The following is a 23,920-nucleotide window of genomic DNA, read 5'->3' as shown; positions in this document are numbered from 1 at the left end:
CAGGCAAAATACTGGAGTGGGTTGCCATGCCCTCCTCCAGGGGATCGTCCCAACCCAGGGATCAAACCCAGGTCTCCTGCACTGCAGGCAGATTCTTTACCATCTGAGCCACCAGGGATGCCCAAGAATATTAGAATGGGGAGCCTATCTATTCTCCAGTGGGTCTTCCTGACCCAGGAATCAATCCATGGTCTCCTGCATTGCAGGTGGATTCTTAACCAACTGAGCTACCAGGGAAGTCCCCTACCACTCTACTAGGTCCTGGTTAATAAACCAGGAACACTTAAACTAGCTGTGAGCAGTTGTTCTGGAACCAGGAGTTCTAGGATTGTCTCCTCTGAGAATCTTTTGATATGAAGAATCAATACATAGAACTATATCTTTATCACATACACACACAAAAAACTGAGTTTATTTACGTGTGTGGAAATTCACTGGCACTCTAATAAGAGGTCCCTGGACCAAAAGCAGCCTCGTGGGAACTCCCATCTCAAGGCTTTGTCTTAGGCAGAACTGGAATTTTTAGCTTGAGGAAAATGATAATTCCTTTACTTAGGGACAGCTGGAACTTTCATGGGGAACTAAATTTAATTTTACAGCTAGAAACTGATCATCTTTTGATTCATAAATAGGAATTCATTGTTATAAGGAGTGTACCAGGAACAGGCAGAAAGGCCACAGCAAAGCCAATTACTGTTTTATTTCAGAGCCATAAAGAACTTGTCACATGAGCCTTGACATACAAATTCCTACCTACTGAAGATCATGCAACTATTGCCCAATAAAACAGAATGACTGTATTTGGCCTTAACTGTCCAGTTTCTGTAATAAGAAACAGGCACTGAATAATACCATGATACACAACTGAGAGACACATTTTTTAACTTCTTCACAGGCAAGACTGTGAACACAATCCTGAAATAAATATCAAACCATCAAAACCCCAATGCAAAATACATATTCTCTAGCATATTGTATCACTTACAAGAAAAATTTATACAACTGATATCCTTGACAAGTGATACAATGTCATTTGATACAATGACAATTGATACAGTTGATATGACAATACAATGACAATTGATAGACAAGTGTCATTTATGACATACTTCTTTCATTCTCTCTGCTGTGCTGTTTCATCACTTTCCTTTTCTCTCTTCTCTTTCCTCTCCCTTTCCCTCCCTGTCCAAGTTAGTATTTATTGTTTAGTAAACAAGTTTATATATCCTTTAGTTACCTCTTTGCCACCAGAGATATCTCACTTTTCAACTGCAAAAATTAAGGTATTTTTCTAATGAATTCATTCTAAAGAGAAATTCTAAAGTCCACTGATTAAATAATTGTTTTCAATGTGTTTCAAATAAATTGATGATATTTGACTAAGTTATTGTAAGCAGAAGACTTCTTAATACTGTAGTGCTGACAAAAAGTAAGTTTCTATAATCAGATTGTTATTAAAGAACTCTGATTCTGAATAAAAGGCTCAGTTTTCTCTTCTACATCCAAGAAACACTGCCTGATCCATGACTCTTGCCAGGACTCTCATAGCCGCTTCAGACAGCCAGTTGCAGAAACTCTGGCTGAGTCATGTCTCTGCTCAACTACTCAGTAATGAGCCATCTCTAGGGACATTCCTGAAATGTGTCAGAGATGTATTTCTAGTCTCCACCCATTTCTCTGTCATGCCCTAGGCCATGTCCACAATGGTGGCATTTCCAGTGAAATGCCCACTCCAGAGGATAAAAGGAAAGTTTGCAGAATAGCTACTGAATATTACTCAATAAATCAGTTACTGAAGCAGTGAATAGAATGGAATGCAAAATTCTTGGCTGCTAGCCCTAAATGGAACCACTTCCTTCCTATGAGCAAGTAGTGGTTATTAGATTGGCTTGGAAAGCTGGGGAGTAGAATAACTCTAGGTAGTTAATTTTACTTTGAAAATATGGAAAACACCCTTTTCTAGGGGAGGAATTATGCTATTTCTTTTCCTTTTTCCCTCTTGGGGCATTGAGTATTTACTCAGATAATATAATCAGTAAATAAATGTTTGCTGATTTTGATTATTAAACAAACTGATTCAAAATAGTTACTGAATGAACATTTTCTGATTTAAGAAATAACATTATGATTCATGTATAAAGTGTATTAGTTAAGTTCTGAAAATACTATATTCTTTCCCTGGAACCAATATTCTACCTTTATCCCACAAAAGCCTCCAAAAGAAAATTGATACTGCCAATCTGGAAAGATAGTCATCTGAGAATAGAAAGTATAAAATGTAATAAAAAGATGTTGGAGACAGTGAATTGTAGAGAGAATGCACCAATAACTCTTCTTTTCTCCCCTATTTTCCTAATAGTCATATCTGTATGAAAACCAAAAGATAGAAATGAACAAATTTTCTTTCAGACTCGTAACTGCTTCATATCACTGTTCCCTAATTATCTTTTTCAACATGCCAGACGATGTTAACTTCTAAACTATCTCTAATTTGAGCACTTCATTTGGTGCCCCCCACTTCCGCCTCCCCTCAAATGTTCTAGAGCTGCTAGAACTGTTCCCTCCTGAACTTCACCCTTAATTTACAGATAAAATCTACTTGCTTGAGTAATTGTAGCCATTTATCCTTTTAGTCCATGCTTCGAAATGCCACCAAGTTTTTTGTTTTTTAATATATATGAGTATTCCACGTGCATACGTGTGTGCTAAGTTGCTTTAGTCATGTATGATTATTTAACCCTATGGACTGTAGCCCACCAGGCTGCTCTATCCCTGAGATTCTCCAGGTAAGAACACTGGAGTAGGTTGCCATGCCCTCCTCCATGGGATCTTCCCAACCCAGGGATGGAACCCAAGTGTTTTATGTCCTACATTGGCAGTTGGGTTCTTTACCACTAGCGCCACCTGGGAAGCCCTGAGCCTTCCACTTCTCTGTTTAAACCTTAAATGGCATACCATTTCCCAGAATATAAAATATACACTCTGGCATGGTAAAAGAGCTTTCCAGGGTGACCTTAACCAGCCTTTTCTTTGCTTGCCATATAGTGGGTTCCAAGCTCAGAGTGCTCTAAATCACTCATTGTTATAACATGTGGTTCCCTTTCAAGTCTCTATGTCTTTGCATTTGCTCTTCCCTGTAGCTGAAATAACTTCCTCTCTCACAATACCACTTTTTGTCAGTTTTAGGATTTGGCTTGAATGCTATCACAAATGTGAAATCTTGCCTGAATCTCCCAGAAAGAGATAATTATTTACCTACTCTGTTCTTCAGAAGCCAACAAAAACACTGAGTGTCTAAACTGTCTTAGGTTGTTGTACTAAGCATAAGACATGATTGCTGTCCTTTGAAAGATCATAAAGTACTTGGATCTGTGAAGGCAGTCCAATTATAACTTTTGTTTTTGCTCTGTTTTTACTTTTTTTTTTTTGATAGTCCTCCCTAAACTCTGAGCTCTTTAAAGAACTGTTTGTCAACACTGAATGTGACGTTTTAGGCAGAAATCACTGGAGGCATAGCACATTGGTTTTGAGAGGCAGAATGCACATGTAAGAAAGAGCATTACAGGATCTTCCCATTACTAGTTGAGTATTGGCCAATGCATTAATTAAAGATAAACATTTCCAACTTTCCAAAAAGCATCAGGTTTTAAAATTATTTAAGTGGAGCAACAACTGCAGATCTACCTGAGAATAAGCTTGCTATTAATTATCTTTCAAACTGAATTAGAATAGGACTGAGAACAGTAGGCAGTTAAAGAAAGTGGATTATGGTTATCATTTTAGAAGAAAGCCAAGGCATTATATTTACTCCCTTAATAAAGAAAATTTCCTTTGAAGAGGTAACACATTAAAGAGTATCTTTATATGCATTTATTATCTTTTCAAAAAATTTATATTGATGCTCTTCCTCTGTGTAAAAGAAAGTGTTAGAGTTCATACAGCAGATAGATATAATCTCCTATGGAGTTTATATTCTGAGGGCAAAGACAATAAAGAACTAATGTGCACTACTATAAATAATCAGTTAACTATTTCATTGTAATTTTATTTTTGTTTATTTTTTCATTTAATTTCTATTTTATATTGGAGTATAATCAATATAGCTCAGGTGGTAAAGAATCTATCCACCATGCAGGAGATCCAGGTTCAACCCCTGCATCGGGAAGATCCTCTGGAGAAGGAAATGGATACACATTCCAGTATTCTTGCCTGGAGAATTCCATGGACAGAGGAGCCTGGCAGGCTACAGTCTATGCAGTCACAAAGAGTCAAACATGACTGAGCGAATAACACTTTCACTTTTTTCTTTCATAGTTGGTTTACAAATTAGTGTTAGTTTCACATGTACAGCAAAGTGATTCATATATATATATATATATATACCCGTACATACTACTATATATAATCAACAAGGACCTACTACTATACCACACAGGGGAACTCTACTCTCTATTCTATAATAACCTACATGGGAGACAAATCATTGTAATTTTGAGACATAGGTAAAGAAAGAATAGAACAGAATAATGCAATCTAACCTTGTAGTCAGACAACTTTTCTATGAAGACCTGATATCTAAGCCATGATGTGAGGAATGGTGGGACTTTGTTAGATGAAGAGGGAATGACAGAACATTCCAGGCTGAGGGAATCATCTATGCAAATGCTCACAGTTTAATAGTATAGAATGCATTTAAAGGATATGAAGGCAGATACAGTTGGAAAAAACCTAGGGAGAACATGCGTTAAGCTTGGGTGTAGAGAGTAATCAAATTTCGGAGGATCATATTCAGAAGTTTGAATTTCACTATAAAAGCAAAGAGTAGGCATTTTCTCTTACCTCTAAGAGGAAGTGATTTGAATAGAACACTGATCTCATCAGATTTTCTGGCTAAAGAATTATAGCTCAGACTTAGATAATGTTGACATGCAGAGTCTAGGTAGCATGTAAGAAGTGAAAACACTTGAAATGCATTTGATATAGAATTTATAGGACATGATGTTAGACTGGACATAAAGTTTAAAGGAGAGAGAAGTATCAAAGATGATTATTTGCTTCCTGGCTTAAGCAATTAGGTGGAAGTCCAAGTTACTTTTTGCCAATGGAACAATAGGAGGGAGCCTGCTGGCTATGAGTAGATTGTATGTTTAATTCTGGATACACTGGACATGAGGTAGCTATAGTACATCTGGATGGGGCTGCTGCTGCTGCTGCTAAGTCACTTCAGTCGTGTCCGACTCTGTGAGACCCCATAGATGGCAGCCTACCAAGCTCCCCAGTCCCTGGGATTCTCCAGGCAAGAACACTGGAGTGGGTTGCCATTTCCTTCTCCAATGCAGGAAAGTGAAAGTGAAAGTGAAATCGCTCAGTCGTGTCTGACCCTTAGTGACCCCATGGACTGCAGCCCACCAGGCTCCTCCGTCCATGGGAGTTTCCAGGCAAGAGTACTGGAGTGGGGTGCCATTGCCTTCTCCGCTGGATGGGGCTACCAGTAGGCAAATGGTTAATGGTAGAGTAAGTCAGATGACATTATAGGATTCAGATTTCTATTTTAGACTCTTCTACCTACAGTGGAAAAATAAACTCATTGGTGAAGATAACGAAGCCCTGGGAAAAGTGTGGAGTGATAAAGGAAGAAGGCCAAAGAAAGAGCCCTGAGGAACTTCAGCTTTTAAAAGTTTAATAAAGAAAGAGGTGTCAGTTATCAGACTGAAAGTATATAGGAAGTATTTTACCAACTATTAGCCAGATACCAATTTAAGAGGACAGAGCACTTTTACAAAGAGCATACAAAAGACTTAATGGTGTTTTATTATGATTTTTTTCTGAAGAAAAGAGAAATTACTTTTCTAGCAAATTAGTTATATGACTCCCAACAGTATGTTATTAGAAAAGCATTATAAATGCCTGTGTGCTGTGTTTAGTCGCTCAGTCGTGTGCAACTCTTTGCAACACCATGGCCTGTAGCCTGCCAGGATCCTCTGTCCATGGGGATTCTCCAGGAAAGAATACTGGAGTGGGTTGCCATGCCCTCCTCCAGGGGATCTTCCCAACCCAGGGATAGAACTCAGGTATTCCACATTGCAGATGGATTCTTTACTGTCTGAGCCACCAGGGAAGCCCATGAATACTGGAGTGGGTAGCCTATCCCTTCTCCAGGGGAACTTCCCAACCCAGGAATCGAACTGGGGTCTCTTGCATTGCAGGAGAATTCTTTACCAGCTGAGATACTAGGGAAGCCCTATAAGTGCCTATAACTATTACAATTTAAAAAAAAGTTTAAAATGTTAGTCGTGGGAAGAAATGAAGTATTTCATCCCACAGATAAAAATCTGTAAGCTAAAAAATCAAAGTTTTATGTTATATGTCACCATTTTGACATTCTCAATTGTTTAATTTAATTATTTTGTCTTTACCAAACATTGACTTCATAGATCATTGCATTTATTTAAACATGAAGTTGTTTTTTTAAATTTACCTCCCTATGATGAGATGGCATCTTTTTCTGAGAACATGGTAATGTTCTTAGAAGTTCCTGATGGAACAGTGAGTTGGTTTTAAATCTACCTGCCTATGATGAGGAGAAGGCAATGGCACCCCACTCCAGTACTCTTGCCTGGAAAATCCCATGGACGGAGGAGCCTGGTAGGCTACAGTCCAAGAGGTCACAAAGAGTCGGACACGACTGAGCGACTTCACTTTCATTTTTACTTTCATGCATTGGAGAAGGAAATGGCAACCCACTCCAGTGTTCTTGCCTGGAGAATCCCAGGGACGGGGGAGCCTGGTGGGCTACCATCTATGAGGTTGCACAGAGTCGGACACAACTGAAGCGACTTAGCAGCAGCAGCAGCAGTCTATGATGAGATGGCATCTTTTCTGAGACCATAGTAATGTCCTTAGATGTCTCTGCTGGACTTCAAAGAAGTCCATGCTGGAATGGTGAACTAATGTTGATATGTGTAGAAAATTTGTGTACAAAATTTCATTTTGTTAAAAAAAAAAATAACATGATTAAGCATATGCCAGAATACCGTTTGTAGATTTTTATGTTGGAATTTAATCATTTAGTTTAGAAAGTAATTTTTAATAAAATCTAATTTTTGATTCACTGACTGCCTTTATAATAAAAAAATCTTCTGAGGATTAAATTTTCCTTTGCAAAAAAGCAAGTAAAATGGCCCAGAGACAATGTCACTATTGTCTATTAGCACCATAGATAGACTTAAACTAGAAAGTAAACGTTGCATTCACAAATTTCTCTAAAGCAAAACCAAATATCCTGGATTTTTGGAAAGCACTTGAAGTAACTCTTGAAATAGGATAGACAAGTACAAACAAATCTTCCAAGTCAAGAGGGTTTCTGAACTATTCAAGCAATGAGAAAGAACAATATTTGCTCTTGGAATCATGACAACATGATTGTTAAAACTTTCATTTAGTAGTAAGTGGTTTGAATATTTGAGAACTAGACAGTTCCAGAAATCTACTTCTCTTCTAGAAGAAGTAACTTGTGAGTTATATTTAGAAGAATGAGGGTTTCTATGGCAGAGAATGACAAGAAGGCTGTACTATCTGAGAGAAGATATGAAGGGTATGCGAAAGTGAAAAGATGTTGGAGGAACCAGATGGTATTATGGGGGTCTCGGAATCAGACACGACTGAGCGACTTCACTTTCACTTTTCACTTTTCACTTTCATGCATTGGAGAAGGAAATGGCAACCCACTCCAGTGTTCTTGCCTGGAGAATCCCAGGGATGGGGGAGCCTGGTGGGCTGCCGTCTATGGGGTCGCACAGAGTCGGACACGACCGAAGTCCGGACACGACCCAGCAGAGCACTGGGTGCCTAAAAGGTACCAAGAGGTTAGGGTGAAATGGAAGGACACTAGACAGACATTATTTGGTCTCCCTTATTCTGAGAAAAGTTGTCTCCTCTCTCAATCATCTGCTCCTCATCTAATTCAAAAATACATGATTCTACTTGGGGTTGTCAATTATGATATATTGCCTGTCTCCCAATCCCATTGATATCGCTAGAATAGAGAGGTGGCTCTTGCCAGGTTGACTGGAATTCTTCTCTAGGATTTTATTTTTTAGTTGAAACAAAGTGAAGCTACATCTTTGTCTTTTCTACAGTTTGAAGAATAGTAACCCTCCAAGATATCTGTGTTCTAATTCATGGAGCCTATAGGTATGTTCAGTTATATTGCAAAGGGAAATTAAGGTTGCAGATGGAGTAAAGGTTACTAATATGCTGATGGGATGGGGAGGGAGAAGGAGGGGCATTCAGGATGGGGGACACATGTACATCCATGGCTGATTCATGTCAATGGATGGCAAAAACTACTATAATATTGCAAAGTAATTAGCCTCCAATTAAAATAAATTAGCTTAAAAAAATAAAAATAAAAAAGGGAGATTATCCTGAAGTATCCAGTAGAGCTAAGTGTAATCACCAAGTCTTTAAAGGGGGAAAAGGAAGGAAGAAGTTGTTCAGTCACATAGCCATGTCCGACTCTTTGTGATCCCATGGACTGCAGCACACCAGGCTTCTTTGTCCTTCACCATCTCCTGAAGCTTGCTCAAACTCCTGTCTATTGAGTCAGTGATGCCATCCAACCATCTTGTTCTCTGTCATTCCCTTTTCCTCCTGCCTTCTATCTTCCAGCATCAGGGTCTTTTCAAATGAGTCAGTTCTTTGTATCAGGTGGCCAAAGTATTGGAGTTTCAGCTTCAGAATTAGTCCTTCCAATTAATATTCAGGACTCATTTGCTCTAGGATTGACTGGTTTGATCTCCTTGAAGTCCAAGGAACTCTAAAAAGTCTTTTCCAGCATAACAGTTTGAAAGCATCAATTTTTTGGCATTCAGCTTTTCTTATGACCCAGCTCTCACATCCGTACATGATTGCTGGAAAAACCATAGCTTTGACTATATGGCCCTTTGTCAGCAAAGTATAATGTCTCTGCTTTTTGATACACTAAAGAAGTCAGAATAATAAATACCAGTTTATTTGGGAGCCTTGAGAAACTGTAAGGTCTTCAGGTAATTTAAAATTTCACTATCCCATTCTCCCTTATATTTTGTGTGTCCTTGAGCACATTTTCTTCCTTTGGTGTCCTTGTTAATACAGGGTTAGGTACCATATTTTCTTGGTCCTCTGACTTAAGCTTTATATCTTAAAATATTTATTAGTTTGGGATGCATAGTACCATGGACCCTTGAACAACATGGTTTTGAACTGAAATGGTCCATTTTTACATGGATTTTTTTCACTAAATGCATACTACAGTGCTATAGGCACCCAGGTTGATTAAATTCAAAGATGTGGAACTGCAGATAGGAATGGCGAACTGTAAAGTCAATACTCAAATTTTACACTTCAAGGAGAGTGGAAGTCCCTAACCCCCATATTGGGGGGGGGTGGTCAAATGTATTATCGATATCACATTTAAAATGATACACATCATGCTCCTATTTTTCTTTGAATGCTGTTATCAAATCAATACTCCCTACAACCAATAATATCTTAGAATTGAGGAAATGTGCTAATTAATGTCTAGTTGTCATGAGAATTAAATGAGTTAGTACATGTAAGGCACTGAATAGTACTAAGTATATAACTATCATTCAACAAATGTCAGTTATTATTGTCAATAAATATCATCATGAATTATGCAGGCAGAATAGTGAAATCCTTAGGAGCACAGTTTTTGAAGCCTGAGCTCAAATCTTACTTTGCTAGTTATGGCCTGTGGGTAATGACTAGTTACATAATTTTTTTAAGCTTTGGTTTCTTCTTATTAAAAATGGAAATATAAGGCTTAAATTAAAAAGGCAGTGAGATTAAACGAGACCATCTACTTTATGGACCTATCATAGTGCCTGAAGCAAAGCAAAATCTTAACTCAGGAAATAGCAATCTGCTACCAATTAGCTGCCAATCATTAGAACATTCAGTAATCTGAATCTTGGGCTCTGTTCACAAGACTAGAATTTGTCAGCAGGTGTTTTCAGGAAATGGAGAGAGAAGAGAGAGCAGAATGTATCTGTTGTGTCTGGTCTTGGCTTGCATCCTTATTCCTATATCCAATATCACTGCTTCTGGTTTTAAACTTGATGACATCTCTGGGCCTAAAATGACAGATGATCACAGTCTTGTTGCTATTGTTTATAGAAAGGGATAGAAAATTGTCATGAGATATTCTGATAGTGACCTTGAGTACAAGTTTTCGTAGATTCATGCTGTGACCCTTTGGCTTCTGTGTAGAGGTCTCTTAGTTTGGTGTGTGAGTCCAAATGTTTTCATTGTTGTCATATAATTGGTGGGAAGATGGGTGGTTGGTAAATATGGCATGCTATGTAGACTGGTACTGGCCTTGCAGAACTGATTGTTAAATTTTCAGTTTTGTAAAGCCAGTTGTCAAACACAGTCATTACTGAAAATTAAATTACATAAATTTACAATTAAATTATATTGAAAGCAAGGTAATAAGCCCCTAAACCCACCACTTCCTAATTATTTTTACTACATAATATTATTCATTCTGGTGTGGCTATTTACATCAATTGTATTTGTATGGTGAAATGTTATTTAGTGGTATGCTATTGCACATCACCACTCTTCAACACTGCTCACTGACAGCACTTTGGTAGTCTTAAATCAGCCAGAATGGAAGTATACACTACAGAATAGTGTCTTCTTTCCCAAGTTGTTTCTTAAGCATTTACCAGGACACTACTTGAGTTAGCATAGAGTTGGGCACATTAGAGTTTAATGCAACTATTGGTAAGCAATCATCATGCACAAGGGCTCTTTCTAGAGGGATAAACTAGGAGTTTGGAATTAACATATACGCACTGCTATACATAAAATAAACAGCAAGGTCCTGGTGTAAAGAACAGGGAATTATACTTAATGTTTTGCAATAACCTATAAGGGAAAAGAATTTGAAAAATAATATGATTAATTGAATCATTTTGCTTTACACCTGGAACTAACACAACACTGTTAATCAGCTATATTCAATCAAAACAATTTAAAAACTGAACCTATAAAAAACAGTAAAATCATTTATTGCCACAACACATGTATATAATACAATTATATATATATTTTTTTTTTTTCCTGTTGTTTCAATGTTATTCTCTGCATTCCTCTATCATTTATTTCATTTGAATTCTGTCTCCTACTAGGCACCTGAAAACATATTGGAATTTATTTTGTCTTGTTAATGGTTTCGGTCAGTAGGTAACTTTCTTAAGAGGAATAAAAAGACAAAGTAAAATGCTTTGTATTCAGTTTTCTAGACACTGCTATGAAATCTACGTTTTACAGAATTTGAAATAGAACTACTTACATTCCAATATATATTCTGAGGGTCAAATTCTAGAAAATAATTTTGAAAGCAAGTATTCATAAATTGGTTGCTAGAAGTTTTTCCTTGGTTGTGTTTGGCTTGGGTGATTAACTAATGAATTTCTAATTTTTAGAGATCTAAATATTCACTCATTACCAGCTGAGAGATGAAAACTAACTTATCTTTCTTTAATTACTACTTCATTTATAACACTGAAAATGTTAAAATAAGTTATCATAGAAATACCAAGTCCAATTAGCTTTAACTTATCTGATCATAAACTAGCTAATAAAAAATACCATTTACCAAAAAAAATATCTGTAGGTATATTTTTAGACTTTTGGAGAATCCCTCTTAGAATATCTTTAAGAGGAGAAACAGTTTGATAATACAGAAGGTCATCAGGACTCTAGTAGTTTATCTTTTAAAATCTCTAGTATAACCGGTTTTGTCTTTCCTATTTTGAGTACGGTGCATCATTGCCAGAACATTCCTAAGGCTTTTGAAACTTTATCCTCAGATTCCAGAGGGTCTCTCACATCACGGAACCGTCTTTGATTTTGTATATCTACTAATCCAATGCCTGCCCAGATGATGTTCCCAGGATAGAACCAGGGGGCCCCATAGTTTGGCACTCAGTTTGTATGACATGGCATGAAGAATTATAAAAGAGAGCAAAGCTATATATTATCACCTAGAAGACTCACTAAATTTATTTCAATGACAAACTGGATATGATTTATATATTGTATATATTTCACATGATTTTAGAATTTTCCCCATTTTTGAGATTATATTCTATTTTAAGGACCAAGAGCCAGAGCTTAGCTTAATCGTTGAAATGATTTTGAGTGATAAAGTAAAAACTATGCAAAATCATGAAAATTAATGATTAAATTTTGTGCCATCTTATTTATTCAATATCTATCATTCATGTACTTAGAGTGTGCTGGATATTGAATAGACTCTAGAAAGCAGTGATTTTTTAAAAAGAGAGACATATTTCTTGTTCTCAGGTACTATGGAGTGTTGTGGAGAAGACAGGCACTAGAGAATAATTAGAAGTGCATAGTAAGTGTTACAAGAAGCATAAGGTAAGGTGGTACTCCATAACACAGGACTCAAGATACTTTGAAGGAGTTAGGGGATGCTTTGCGGAGGAAATGATGTTTCATGTTGGAAGGAATCAAAGGTGTTAATTAACCAAAGAAAGGGGTCAGCATTAGTGGTTTACAAGCATCCCTCTTTCTCACTCATATTTTATACTATTGTCCTCTTATCACTTGTCTTAGTCTGTTTAAGCTACTATAACAAAATACCACATGGTTTATGATCAACAAACATTTAGTTTTCACCATTCTAGAGGCTGAGAAGTTCAAGACCAAGATGCAGGGCTGGGTGTGTGTGGTGAGGGCCTGCTTCCTGGTTCATAGACAGGCAGTCTTCTTACATGGGGCAGGCATATCCTTACATGGGGGAAGAAGAAAAGGAACTCTCTGGAGCCTTCTTTTATAAGGGCACTAACACCATTCATAAGGGCTATATGTTCATGATGTAATAAACTCCCCCAAATCCCAACTTCTAAAGCGATCACACTGAGAGTTAGGATTAATCATATAAATTATGGGTGAACATAAACATTCAGTTTATAGCACCACTTTTTGAATATTCTGGAGAATATGGCTGTTGAGGGGATTCATTTATAAAGAGAAGTGAAGAGACTACATTTAAACTGAGTGTATACTGAAAATATATATGACTGAGTGTATACTGAGAATACACTTAAACTTATACTCCCCTACCCTCCACCCCACGCTGCCTCAAACCCATAACCTTCTCATTTTCTATTATTCTGAAATTTAAGCAGGATTCAGTTTAATTCAGGAATCCATTGGGATAACCTAAAAGAAACTGATTTCTGGGGAAGGAATGAGAGTAGTCTACATTATTTACTGTTAATACTTTTCTTTATCCTCTACTCATTTATCCCCTCTCCAATATTTACATATTAAATATAATTATAAGCAAGATGTTTATGTATGCATATATGTTTCCCTCCCCCCCAACAAAGAGAGGCTTCATAGCTAGTCACTTAATTTTCAAATAAGTCTGAGCTTAAAATAATAGGATTGTCAAAAATGTCAGAAAAATGGACTAACTTAACTATCTTCAGTTAAATATTTATCTGTATTTTCTTCTCATTGTTTTGTGGCTTAATGTGAAATTTAATGACTGAAATACATATGGTTTAATTTGGTATATAGTATAAGGCAAATACTGGTTTTATCCTATATTATTTGTAGAATAATAAATGTCCTCATCATCAATTTGCAAGGCATCATTTGTTATGTACTATGTTCCCATATGTTATAAGGTTTATTTCAGGGCTCTTCATAATTATCTTTTAATCTGTATGCTGCTCTTTAGAACAACCTCTTTGATATTTTAAGTCTTAGAGTTTCATACTGAACTTGCACAGCTGATCTAATTCTTTTTTTATATTTTCTTTTTTTTAATGTATACCTTAAAACTGTTCTATCTAGTTACCAAAAACACTCCACTGAGATAGTGATTTGGAGATCTTTAATCTATAAAGTCATCAAGAAAACTAATTACTCTAGAAAATCAGACTTCATTCAGTGACCTAGCTTTCACATACACACACACAGACACACACACTCATACACGTATACCTGTATTTCTTACATAGTCTGTGTATTTATTGTTCAAGTTATTTCTAACTTTGTAGATTTTAGATGCTATCACAAATGCAGTTTTTCTTGATGATCACTCTAACAAGTTCATTCTAAAAGATATAAAGTTAATTATTTTTTATATAATATACAAATAATTCAAATGCAAATTATATATATCTAAATCTGTTTGCTTTAATTTTTATCTTACTATATTTTCTAGAAATCCCAGTGTAATATTAATAGTGCTAGTGACAGTGGACATATTTGCCTTTATTCTGATTATAAAGGAAATAATAACTGTATGAATTGCTGTTATTGTTGTTCAGTCACTTAATCGTGTTCAACTCTTTGCGACCCCATGGACTTTAGCACGCCATGCTTCCCTGTCCTTCACCATCTCCAGGAGCTTGCTCAAACTCTTGTCCATTGAGTCGGTGATGCCATCCAGCCATCTCATCCTGTCATACCCTTCTCCTGCCTTCTATCTTTCCCAGCATCCTGGTCTTTTCTAATGAGTGAGCTCTTCACATCAGGTGGCCAAAGTATTGGAGCTTCAGGTTCGGCATCAGTTCTTCCATGAATATTCAGGATTGATTTTCTTTAGGATTGATTGGTTTGATCTCCTTGCAGTCCAATGAGAGTCTTCTCCAACACCACAGTTTGAAAGCATCAGTTCATGGGTGCTCACCCTTATTTATGGTCCACCTCTCACATCCATGCATGATTACTGGGAAAAACATAGCTTTGATTACATGGACTTTGTCAGCAAAGTAATGTCTCTGCTTTTTAATGCATTGTCTAGATTTGTCATAGCTTTTCTTCCAAGGAAATAGCGTCTTCTAATTTCATGGCTGCAGTCACTGTCCACAGTGATTTTGGAGCCCAAGAAGATAAAGTCTGTCTCTGTTTCCATTGTTTCCTCATCTATTTGCCATGAAGTGATGGGGGACCGGATGCCATGATCTTTGATTTTTGAATGCTGAGTTCTAAGCCAGCTTTTTCACTTTCCTCTTTCGCCTCTAAAAAGAGGCTTTTTAGTTCCTCTTTGCTTTCTGCCACTAGTGAATATTTGAATAATGGTGAATAATCTACTTGTGCGTAAGGAAAATGATATTCCCGGGAGAGGGCACATTTTTCTTTAGGATCATCTAACAATCTGTGTCTATTCTCAATATTAAAATATTCATTCCACTATAGATTCTCATTCTTATCTTGTGAAACTTGTATGCAGGTCAAGACAACAAGTAACAGTTAGAATCAGTCATGGAACACTGGACTGGTTCAAAATTGGGAAAGGATTATATTAAGGCTGCATATTGTTACCCTGCTTATTTAACTTATATGCAGAGTACATCATGTGAAATGCTGGGCTGGACGAAGCACAAGCTGGAATCAAGATTGCTAGGAGAAATATCAATAACCTCAGATATGCAGATGACACCGCCCTCATGGTAGAAAGTGAAGAGGAACTGAAGAGCCTCTTGATGAAGGTGAAAGAGGAGAGTGAAAAGGTCAGTTTAAAACTCAACATTCAAAAAACTAAGATTGTGGCATCTAGTCCCATCATTTCTTGGCAAGAAGATGGGGAAACAATGGAAACAATGACAGATTTTATTTTCTTTGGCTCCAAAATCACTGCAGACGGTGACTGCAGCCATGGAATTAAAAGACACTTGCTCCTTGGAAGGAAAGCTATGACAAACATAGGCAGTATATTAAAAAGCAGAGACACTGATTTGCCAAAAAGGTCCATCTAGTCAAAGCTATGGTTTTTCCAGTAGTCATATATGGATGTGAGAATTGGACTATAAAGAAGGCTGAGTGCCAAAGAATTGAATTGGGGAAGACTCTTGAGAGTCCCTTGGACTTCAAGGAGATCCAATCAGTCCATCCTAAAGGAAATCAGACCCGAATGTTCATTGTAAGGACTGATGCTGAAGCTGAAACTCCAATACTTTGGCCACCTAATGTGAAGAGCTGACTCATTAGAAAAGACCCTGATGCTGGGAAAGATAGGGGCAGGAGAAGAAGGGGATGACAGAGTATGAAATGGTTGGATGGCATCACCAACTCAATGGACAAGAATTTGAGCAAGCTCTGGGAGATGGTGAAGGAGAGGGAAGCCTGGTGTGCCGCAGTCCATGAGGTCACAGAATCTACATGACTGACCAACTGAACAATAACGTAGATTCCCACCCTGTAATCTTTAGTTTTTTGTTTTGTTTTAATAATTTTATTTACTTGTTTATGGCTGTGCTGGGTCTTCATTTCTGCCTGGGCTTTTCTCTAGGTTGGGAGAGCAGGGGCTACTCTCTAGTTGTGGTGGTTGGGCTTCTCACTGCAGTGGCTTCCTTGTTGCAGATCACAGGCTCTAGGGCAAGCAGGCTTCAGTACCTGTGGTACATGGGTTCAGTAGTTGCAGCTCTTGGGCTCATCATTTGTGGCACATGAGCTTAGTTGGCCCGTAGTATGTGGGATCTTTCTGGATTAGGGATCAAATGTATGTCTTCTGTATGGGCAGTAGGATTCTTTGCCAGTGAGCCCTCCCATCCTGTTATCTTTTATATGATTTCAATGTATTTAACAACTCCTAAGATATGACCAACCTAGATATCATATTGAAAAGCAGAGACATTACTTTGCCAACAAAGGTCCATCTAGTCAAGGCTATGGTTTTTCCAGTGGTCATGTATGGATGTGAGAGTTGGACTGTGAAGAAAGCTGAGCACTGAAGAATTGATGCTTTTGAACTGCGGTGTTGGAGAAGACTCTTGAGAGTCCCTTGGACTGCAAGGAGATCCAACCAGTCTATTCTGAAGGAGATCAGCCCTGGGATTTCTTTGGAAGGAATGATGCTAAAGCTGAAACTCCAGTACTTTGTCCACCTCATGCGAAGAGTTGACTCATTGGAAAAGACTCTGATGCTGGGAGGGATTGGGGGCAGGAGGAGAAGGGGATGACAGAGGATGAGATGGCTGGATGGCATCACCGACTCGATGGACGTGAGTCTGAGTGAACTCCGGGAGTTGGTGATGGACAGGGAGGCCTGGGGTGCTGCAATTCATGGGGTGGCAAAGAGTTGGACACGACTGAGTGACTGAACTGAACTGAACTGAAGATAGTTACATTCATTCTTATTCAACTGTTGCTTTTTATACATTTCCAAGAAATGCTGTATCTCACTTAAAACACTTTAACTCACGTGTAACTATTATCACATTTTAATTAAAGTGAGTTGCTATGTGTGTGTGTATTTATGAGCTACCATGTACAACGTTGGTGACAACCATGGAATATAGCTCAAATTTCACTTCCTCCATGAAGCTTCTCTTTCCCACTTATATATAAATAATTCTTCCCTTGGAAACTTCTACAATATTTTGTTTCCAACACTCACACAGACTTACCACATACAATTAAATACAATTTACTTTTATGAATATTTTTCTTTTCATTCCTTTTTAGCAAAGTATAGTGATATCAGTCACAGGGTGAGAAATTAGACTAACTGGTTTCAATTCTAAGCTCTGTTTCTTAACTATATGTGTGACCTTCAGCAGGTTTCTAGTGCAAATTGTCTGATCTCTCTGTACAACAATTCCATCATATGTAAAACAATGTTAATAATATTTATAATTTACTTAAAATTTTAGAGTGTTTTCTAAAAGTTAATGAAATATATTATCTCTTAGAACACTTTCTGGCACATAAAACACGCTCAATTATTTGTAAGTAGATAACAACAGTAGTTGTTTGAAATAGGTCACCTTTGTGTTGTATTTTATTGTTAATGTTTATATATATATTTATATAGTATATGTATATACTACATACATATATACAAATACTACATATATATACCACACTTATTATATATATAATGTTTATACATGTATATATATATACATATACTACATTTCATTTAGTCATCCCAATAAATTCACAAGAAAGTTGAAACTTGTAGAGATTAAATTACTTGCCCAAAGGCACATTCTTAGTAAGCGAGGGAATTGCAATTCCAACTCTTTTGGTCTCATGGTAAAACCTCTGCTCTTTAGCAGCATACAGTTCATGTTCCCAACCAGCACCAAAGGACAGGGGTATCTTCTGTATAAAATTACAGATTCAGACATGGCATAGGAGAAGCCTTATACAGACAACTCAAATATCACAACTGCTAACACACATGCCAGCAGTGCTCAAACTTTGCTGAACTGTAGAATCACTGGGAGAAGGCAATGGCACCCCACTCCAGTACTCTTGCCTGGAAAATCCCATGGATGGAGAAGCCTGGTGGGCTGCAGTCCATGGGGTCGCACAGAGTTGGACACGACTGAAGCGACTTAGCAGCAGCAGCAGCAGCAGAATCACTTTGGGTTTATTTTTTTTTTCCTTTTTTAAAAAAAAATCCCAATGCCCACAGTACTCCTAAACCATTTGAATATGCATCTCTGAGGGTGGGATCAAGGCTTCAACACATTTAAAACACCCTAGATGATTCCAGTATGTAACCAAGATAAAGAACCAGTGATTTAGAATAGTGATTATAATTGGAACCAGTCAAAATTTAGAGAAATCAATCCCCCAGTCTTCCAGAAGGGTTAGACAGGGTTTTACAGAAGAGGTTATTCTTGACTTAATATTTGGAAGACAAGTTTGCTAAGGACTCCTGGGGAAAATGAGTACGGGATTGATATAAATATGAATGAACAGAATGCAGAAAAAGTGCATGGTGTACTGGGGAAATTGCCAGAATTCTGCACTTCTGGCTGTACTGTACCATCCCTTGAATGATCTTGTTTGTGTAATAATGTTTGCAATTCTTCATTCATCATTTTTTATTCTAAAAACATGACTTTGTTTCTTCCTTCCCACTTGCCCTCTGAGAAGCCATCCATGTGTGTTTTGACTATCCAAACTAATCCCAGTCGATTACTTTCTTACATTTTGCTTATTATTTATTTGTATCTGGTTTTAATTAAAGTGATAATATATTGAATTTTTGTCATCTGTGTGCTTGCTCAATCACTTCAGTTATGTCTGACTCTTTGTGATCCTATGGACTGTAGCCCACCAGGCTCCTCTGTCCATGGAATTCTCCAGGCAAGAATATTGGAATGGGTTGCCATGCCTTCTTCCAGGGAAGCTTCCTGACCTGGGGATCCAACTGGCATCTGTCTGTGTCTCCTGCATTGCAGGTGGATTCTCTACCCACTGAGCCACCTGGGAAGCCCTTCTGCAGTCTACTTACTTTAAAATATCAGATAATAGATCTATTCTATTAGATTTTGCACACTTCAATGTAGAGTAGTTTATTTTTTCAGTAATATATCTGTGTATATCATGCACCCAGTAAATAATTTTCTAGGGACTTTCCAGGTGGTGCAGTGGTAAAGAATCTGCCTCCTCTTGCAGGAGACACAAGAAACACAGGCTTGATCTCTGGGTCAGGAAGACCCCTGGAGTAGGAACAAAGATCATTTTTTACTTAAAATAGTGTTTGTTTCTAGAGAAGGATATGGTAACCCACTCCAGTATTCTTGCAGGGAGAATATCATGGTCAAAGGAGCCTGGTGGGCTGCAGTTCATGCTGCTACAGAGTCAGACACAAACGAGCAACTGAGCACACAGTGTTTACTTACTGTGGAATTGTTGCCAATAATCTGTTTTGTTTTTAACTTTCACCTATACATCTTTTCCATATTTCATATTTCTATAACTATTAAATATCATTTTTGAAGAGTACAATAGAAAATTTAATGCCTTAAAATGTTGTGTATGTGAGTAAATGTATATACATATATAACGTATCTATGAGATAAAGTGTTAAGTCAAAAAATATCTGGCATTTTGAAAATGCATTAAAATTTAAGCCTATGACAAGAAGACATTCTGCTCCAATAATTCACATATGTACTTCAAGCTGAATTATTAATGATAAATCAGAGATTTTTAAAAAAGGTTATAGATGGGATAACAAGTTGGGTGTAAAAGAAATGTTTGTAAGGCCTATTGTTATGCTTCAAACTTATGTGCCAATGACTTCCAAGAATAATTGGTCAGAATGTGATTTGAGTCAGAACTTAAAATTCAAAAGAAAACAATTAAAAAAAAAAAACTAAAATTCTATGCAAGTCTAAGAGGGAAAAAGTTGTTTACTACATATCCAAAGTAGAAAATATAAAGCACTGAGTTTTTTTTTTTTCCAATGGGTATTAGTAGCAAAATGCAATGTATGGCTTGAAATCACATGGTTGACAGTTTTTGGAATACTCACTGGTTTCCAATATGAAACCAAAAGATAAACATCTCCTGTCTTTAAAATGTAGTAAGCCAACATGTGTCTGAACTATTTAATGAAATTCTGCAGTGTTAACTGCCCCTGTGAGAGAAAAATAATGTACAAGTGGAACTGATAGATTAAAAAGTTCAATGACCAATTTGAAGTGGGATCTTCATAATCTAGTTACAAGTTTCACATATTCAAAAGAAACAGCTGTTGACATGACATTTCAAATAACAGGACAAATTTTACAGGCCTTTGGTAAAGCCTTGGAAATATCCTTTGGATGGAATAGAGTATTCATAAAGTAATTGCTCTAAAACAGTATTCCCTGAAACGATAATTAATAGTTGCCAAATCCATTGTCACCCAGATATCTTGTTCTACAGAAAAAGACAAGGAAATCAACTGATTTTCATTTTACCTCCATAGCACGGTTTCCCAAGTACATCAAAGACTAAAAAAATGAAGATATGACAAATATATATTTTTAAAGGTTCACATCAATGAAAAACGTAAATTCTTAGGACTTCCAAATGCTTGTCACTCTCACAAATAGTCCTCTGCTGCTGCTGCTGCTTAGGCACTTCAGTCGTGTCCGAATCTGTGCGACCTCAGAGACGGCAGCCCACCAGGCTCCCCCGTCCCTGGGATTCTCCAGGCAAGAACACTGGAGTGGGTTGCCATTTCCTTCTCCAATGCAGGAAAGTGAAAAGTGAAAGTGAAGACGCTCAGTCGTATCCGACTCTCAGCGACCCCATGGACTGCAGCCCACCAGGCTCCTCCGTCCATGGGATTTTCCAGGCAAGAGTACTGGAGTGGGGTGCCATCACCTTCTCCAAATAGTCCTCTAGAACTCTTCAACTTTATAATCACATTAAAAGATGAATCTAGTATTTTCAAAGCTGACATCATATACTGGCAAAAACAAAGATCTGGGGATCAGATTGTGTGTGTGTGTGTGTGTGTGTGTGTGTGTGTGTATGTGTGTGTGTGTGCTTTCCCTCACAATTTGTGTGACCTCAGGTAAACCATTATATTTTTGTGAGCCTCTTTTATTTTTTCTGCAGACTAGCAATTATACTAGATCAGTGGTTTTCCATTTTTTGGATGTTGTTGTTTATATGCAATAAAAGGTTAATTTCACTGCTGAGCCCATGCACCTGAGTCTTATTAATAGGGCTTGATTCAGATACATATCCCTGAGTAACAGAATCACTTGTACTAATCTGCATTAATGAATATGCTCAGGACTGAATTTTGTATTAAAAAAATCAAGAAACATAGTGCTGAACTTCACTTTCTTAATTGATAACAACATTTATAAAAAGTTCAAGTACACGCACGAAGATTACTGGAGACACTGTGAGATCTGCACAAGATGAGTTAACTCTGAAGAGAAAGTTAATGTGTTAATGGTACTACAGGGTGGCCATTTAACATAAAATACATTCACTGGGGATGTTGTCTCCCATTCCAAGTTTCAAAGAGTTAAAATACACTTTTCAAAATTTAAATTCTAATTAATTAATTGTAGAGCCCTCCCAAATGCCACAACAGAACTTTTTGTATTTTTAAAGCCATTCAACTAAACAACATTGTCCAGCATTTATGTGGTTTACAATTACGGAATTCTAAAAAATTAAAAATATATATTATTGGTTAATAAATTTGTTGCTGGATTGCTTTATTATTGGAAGATATTTTGACAGAAGTCACTGCAGTCATGACCAGCTCCTTGCGACCCTAGGTACCATAGCCCACCAGGCTCCTCTGTCCATGGCATTCTCCAGGCAAGAATACTGGAGTGGGTGGCCATGCCCTCCTCCAGGGATCTTCCCAACCCAGGGACTGAACCCGTGTATCTTACATCTCCTGCACTGGCAGGTGTGTTCTTGACCACTAGCGCTGCCTGAGAATCCCCTTGACAGATGTGTTTTGCTTATTTTCTGTAAGACTTTTCTTTGTAAAGGAAACATGTAGAAAAATAAGTTCCATATTTAAGCTTTGTTCCTCTCATGCTATATTGTTGAATTTTTATGTAGTAAAATTTGAAATAATATGGAAAAAATTGGTTACATAACCAATTTCTATGGTGATCCAAACTCATTCTGAGTCCAAAGTGCTTACACCAATGCAAAAGTACCTTTTTTTTTTCATTTCTAAAAATTGTTTGTCTTCTTGTATATATGTGGGTACAAAGAATATCAGTGGAGGTTTGCACAGTTCAAAACTAAAAGCATTGAGAAGGTTTGAAAATAAGTAGAAAGGCCAAGACTAAAAGAATCTTGTTTTTGGATGTGTTTATAAAGAAAATCTTTCAACAGGTCTTTGACCAGGTATCATTTTGATCTTTTTATTTTCCTCTAACTATGTATAAGTGATTAACCTACCAATTATGCCTTCAGAATATCTTATATATCTGCTTCCTATCTCATTCTCATTGTAGGCCTGGCTACCTGTCTGTATTCCAACAAAAAATACGGTCTCTGTGCCTCCCAAAATTCTGCCTCTTTTCTCTAGTTCTCTAGGTTAATCAATATGAAAATGATTTTATTGTCAATTTCTTTAACAAAAATAATAGAGAAATCCCACATTCCTCCTATGATTATTTCCAAACAACTCACTCAGTGTGACATTCATAACATATACACACATACACAGTTTTCCAGTCTAATCTACGAACATTCTTAAACACAGTGCTGCATATATTCCAGTCTCCTTAGTGTTTCACCTTTTTCTCTTATTTAAAAATTCCAAGTTTATCTTAAGGTTTAAAAAGATGTATTCTTCCTCATTTCAATAGAATTTTCATATTCTTAACAGTAATGAAGGATTTTCATTTCATTGTATTAATATAATTTTATTTTCTATTTATTCTGATTTTATTTCTTCTTTTGAGGATATGGTAATTTCACCTGAGATGTAGCTCTTGCTTCATTGATTTTACTTCCCTGTGGGATTTTTTTTTTTGGCAAACTTGTGCACTTTTATTTCACAATATAGGAAATACACTTGCCATACACAACAATAATAGGACATTAGCCAAACGATGTGAGAGAAATTGATGTTGGTAATGTTGGTTTAAACTCTCCTACAGTGATTAGCCTTGTAAATACTAGACCCAACTGCAATTTACTCACACGTGCTATATGATTTTTTAGTGATGTTCAATTACTTCCCTGTAATTCATTTGTTCAACAAAGATGCGTTGTGTACTGTTCAAGGTGCTAATGATATAAAGGTGGACAAAGAAGAGACAGCTCCCTACCTCTTTAGAGTTTAGATTCTAGCCTGGAAGAAAGGCAATAATCCAAGATAGTTCAAGTGGATATGACAGGGGATAAAGAGGCACTGTAAGAGCTTACAGTAGGGCTTTGACCTAAGGAGGGATCCCAGGGCACTTTCCCTGAGGGAATGCTTGCACTGAACTCAGAGCAGAAACAGACAGACATTAATTTGTTAAAGAAGGCAGGGAGAAGTATTCCAGCAGAGGATACAGCATTGTTAGAGACCTTGCAGTAGAAGGGAACAGGACTGGTTCTGGACCTGAAAGAAGAGCAGAAAGGTTTAAAAAGG

This window comes from Bos indicus, chromosome 4, assembly GCF_029378745.1.
Source record: "Bos indicus isolate NIAB-ARS_2022 breed Sahiwal x Tharparkar chromosome 4, NIAB-ARS_B.indTharparkar_mat_pri_1.0, whole genome shotgun sequence".
In the NCBI taxonomy this organism is placed as follows: Eukaryota; Metazoa; Chordata; class Mammalia; order Artiodactyla; family Bovidae; genus Bos; species Bos indicus.
This window is presented reverse-complemented; position numbering follows the sequence as displayed.